The following is a 4560-nucleotide window of genomic DNA, read 5'->3' on the forward strand; positions in this document are numbered from 1 at the left end:
GGACCTTGTTGAAGACTGAACATAATATTCACAATAGGAACAGAGTTTTACACTCTCATATAGTGTACAAAATATACAATGCGGGACAATCCCCCCTCCCCCTTAGCATCCAATCCACGTTCCTATAAGTTTCTCTTAAGGCAGACTGACAGAACAATGGGAGGTCATTAACACGTAAGAATGCAAAAGGGCAATCCACATCCCCTCCCAATACACAACAAAAGGAAAACCTGTCTGACATTGAAAGCTATGTAATATACCCAGCATTTAGGAATTACAGATTTCATGGCAAATGGGACTAAATCTTAATATTTCTATATGGAGATATTGCTGACAAATATGAAGCAATCCAAACCATTACTTATCTGTCTTTAAATTCCAGGGACGGTGAGTACTGTCACATAATTCCTATACGTGATAGAAAGTAAACAATAATGCTGACAGTGGGCAACAGACCGGTTGCACAATAACGGTGATATAAACAACAATATCCAGTGCAAGCGGGGGTGCAGTTGATATTCAATGGTGCAAAATAATCAGATAATCAGCAAATAAATGCTGCAAGATGCCTAAATGCAACAAAATCCCAAAAAATTTGTATATATCAAAAATATATATAAAAAACATTTTTTATAAAAAATAAAAATCTACAAAGCACAAAGTCCCAAATAAATATGTGCATAAAATAAAGTGCTAGTAATATCGAGTGAAGATAATAAAAGTTCATATGTGATCCAGTGACATTAAAAAGGGACACTTCCGGTGACAGCCAAGTGCGATAATTGGTGAGCTTGGAATCCAAATTAAGTGCAATGGTCGCTCACCTCCATTAAAACTCAAATGAGCATTTTGGTGTAATCATTCACCATAGGGGACCTCCAGATGTTCTCCAATGAAATAGGAGGCTTATGGATATGAATAAATGGATCTCCAAAATATAATGCCCAATTGGTATTCCTCCTTTTTATGGGATCATCACTCAGGCAGAGATAGATCAGTGTTCCTGGGACACTCGATTAACAAAGATCTTCACACGCAAAGGAACTCCTTTGATGATGTCTTTGGTCTTCTCATTAAACTCTTTACAAAACTGTCCAATTGGTATCCCTCTCTGTCCCAAGATGGGTCCTAGAGAGGGTCATGGTGCAGCCTGTCCAGCACCTAGCAGTGCTTGAATCACACCAGCAAAATCTGTTTTCTTCACAGCTTTAACAGCCCGTGAATCCTTAGACATGGATCATCTCTTTAATGTTCCCATATTCCCATTGTATGACACAAGTGCACTGCTACTTCCTGCTAGCTACTAGTGAGCTCTCTAGTGTCCCAGGAACACCAATCTATCTCTGCTGTGATGACCCCATAGAAAGGATAGAAAGGAAGAATACCGATTGGGCATTATATTTTGGAGATCCATTTATTCATATCCATAAGCCCCCTATTTAATTGGAGAACATCTGGATGTCCCCTATGGTGATTGATTACACCAAAACGCTCATTTGAGTGTTAATGGAGGTGAGCGGCAATTGCACTTAATTTGGATTCCAAGCTCACCAATTATCGCACTTGGCTGTCAGTGGAAGTGTCCTTTTTTAATGTTACTGGATCATATATGAACTTTTATTATCTTCACTCGATATTACTAGCACTTTATTTTATGCACATATTTATTTGGGACTTTGTGCTTTGTAGATTTTTAATTTTTATAAAAAAAATTTTTTTTTTGTTTTTTTTTTTTGGACACAGCGAAATATTATATTTAAGAAACTTTCTTTACAGGTTATACACCGTAATACAGCAATGATTGCTCAGATCATAATAAAAAGTGGCACTTTTCCCGGATTAAAGCGCTGAATTTTGCAAAGACCCATTATGCTGGTTACATTAAATATTATACAAAATAAGTTCCCACCATGGGCATCATGTCGAAACTTTTTTACAATTAAAATACACTACTGTGATTAGAGCAAAGTCCAGTTACTTCACCAGTCGTTTCCTCTTCTTCAGAAGAGCATCACGCAGAGCGATCTGCTTATCTCTGAAAGATCGTTTGTTTTTAGATCGGATGTTCTGGCTGTATCTCATCATCATAAAGTTTTTATTCTTCTTTTTCTCCTTGTTGGTGGTGCTGGCATGGGGATTCAATTTTGTCCTTTTCCTCACAAATTCTTTTCTGTCTGTTCTTCCGGCCAGAACAGTTGCTAGCCTGCTCTCTTTCAGACTTGGGCTTTTTATGCAGATGTTCAATATCTCTAAGTGAAAGCAACTCCCCTCTGCTCTCCTCATCACTGTCTATTTCCACATGTTTCCTCTTCTCAGATTTACCCGGAGCAGCAGCGATCTCTTTGGATATCTGCGCAATGCGGATTTTCTTGAACTCCTCTTGAGTGAGAAGCCTGCTGGCACTGACTGCTGCAGCCTTGGACTTCGCTCAACTTCTGGCATCGCCTGGAGCTTTTCTGCAACTTCCTTATGCTCTTCATCAGAGGAGTGGTGAACATCAATCCATTCTCCATCTTCTTCATCATCACTAAGACTAGCACTTTCCCAGCCATCATCCTCCTCCCCTTCCTCTTTTGGCTTTTTTTTCGACTTCTAGCACCTCTGCACCAGGAATGTAATCTTTAGCAACCAATTCTCCATAAGCAGGAATTTTTGCCTCTGCGGATGCCTCTGTGGGTTTGCCCCGGAATTTCTTCTGCAACATCTTGGAGTCTAATGTGCGGAATAGCTGTATCAAAGCTCTAGCGGACATGCAGACATTTTTATCCTTGTGCGTTTTGTATTGTGCAAGATCCTGTAAGAGTTCTTCCGTCATTGCCAACGGACATCGAGAAGTTATTTCCTTGATTGCATTTATTCCAACAGTCATCACTTCTCCTGAGTTCCTGTCCGTAACAAAGTTATGTAGATTGTGCAGCAAACAATAGAATCTTGGTTACCTCTCTTTGGTGGGGCTGTATAAATCTTTGTAAAAAAGGATAGAAGTTGAAAAGAAATAGCTTATGAATCCCAACAAGTCTGGAAATTACGTCCATTAGCATCATCTTAACTTCAAATCTTTATTTTGAGTTTTCCAACTCCTTCAGCAGTTTCTCTGCAAACTCTTGAGGGTCATGTATCAAATGGATAGCAGAGAAGTTGTACACCTTCTTTTTATGTTTCTTCAAAACTTTCATGGCCTTTTCAAGCTTCTTCTTGCTCTTTGTATTCTTTTTACTAGTGTTATATCACACCATCAGATCTCTAGCAGTGGTGCCATCATCCTCTGACTCAGAATCACTCTCTCCTCTTCATCCTTTCCTAGGAAAAACTGCAATGCAGCAACTAAAATCTTGGTGACTTTGGAAAAGCATGCGGTAGTAATCACATTGACAGTTTTAGCGTCATTCCAGATATTTCTCCTGTATAACTCAATCATGACATCCAATGACATTTTGGCTGCTATGGCATTGCTGTCTCTAAGCATTGTGTACATGAAGTTCTGTAGAGTGCTGTTCACTTTGTTGTTTTTATGTTTTGCATTTATATTCTTGATGTCAGTCACAATGTGAGTATATAAAGTCTTCCTTAGAAGTTTATCATAGCACCTGAGAAGTTCAAAGAAAAGCTCAAGAAGTACAGATGGGCTTATTAAAGCTTTGTTCCTTCGCATTATCAGGGCTTTGCAGAGAGTCATTCTGAGGTCTGAATCCATTACTGTATGCTGTGAGGGTAGTATAGATTTTAGCTGCTGTGGAAAGTCCTCCAGATGTTGTGGGTAACAGTGAGCAGTCTGTTCCATAAACATGACCAACGTTGCTAAGTCTTTGTTTGGTTTGTCTGGCTGAAGCTTGAAAACCTCAACAATGGACTGGTAGTGCTTGTACTGCTGAAGAAACTCCTCAGTATAACAGGCTGGATCCCTCTTGATCAGATTCTGCAGCTGAGGGAGATTAGTGTGCAGCTTGTTGTTATTCCTCCCAGACATGGTTGCGGCGGTGAAGGCGGCTCTCACACTGACCCACTGAAACAGTTTCCCTATACTGATTATACCAGCCCGATGTTTTACTGACTAGCACACGCGTTTACAGCACTGGAAGCCGCCATGCTGGACACCTCCTAAAAAATGTTTTAGGTATTTTTGATATATACACATTTTTTTGGATTTTGTTGCATTTAGGCATCTCGCAGCATTTGCTGATTATCCGATTATTTTGCACCATTGAATATCAACTGCACCCCCGCTTGCACTGGATATTGTTGTTTATATCACTGTTATTGTGCAACCGGTCTGTGGCCCACTGTCAGCATTATTGTTTACTTTCTATCACTTATAGGATTTATATTTGGCACTGATCACTTTATTCATTTATTCATCATCACTTTAGCACCTTATATATCATCCATATTGTTATACCAGGATTGTCATTTTATTGTCTTAAGATTATTATTGTTTTATTATCATCTTTTCCTTACGTTTACATTGGTCACATCTTTTAACCTACAACAATTTATCTGTGGCCCACCACTTTCAGAAATTAAGCGCTGATTCCCTCTGCTTTTAAATTTGGCGTTATCGCT

At 39.2% G+C, this 4560-nt stretch overlaps 1 pseudogene across 1 annotated transcript; it reads right to left on the bottom strand.

Moving 5' to 3' along the window:
- Nucleotides 1-1938: 1938 nt before the first annotated feature.
- On the bottom strand, nt 1939-4094 carry LOC309560218 (protein SDA1 homolog; annotated as a pseudogene). The gene has a single exon. The product of its transcript is annotated as a protein SDA1 homolog (transcript).
- Between the last annotated feature and the right edge of the window lie 466 nt (nt 4095-4560).

This window comes from Pelophylax lessonae (assembly GCF_965119305.1).
Source record: "Pelophylax lessonae genome assembly, chromosome: 7".
Classification (NCBI taxonomy): Eukaryota; Metazoa; Chordata; class Amphibia; order Anura; family Ranidae; genus Pelophylax; species Pelophylax lessonae.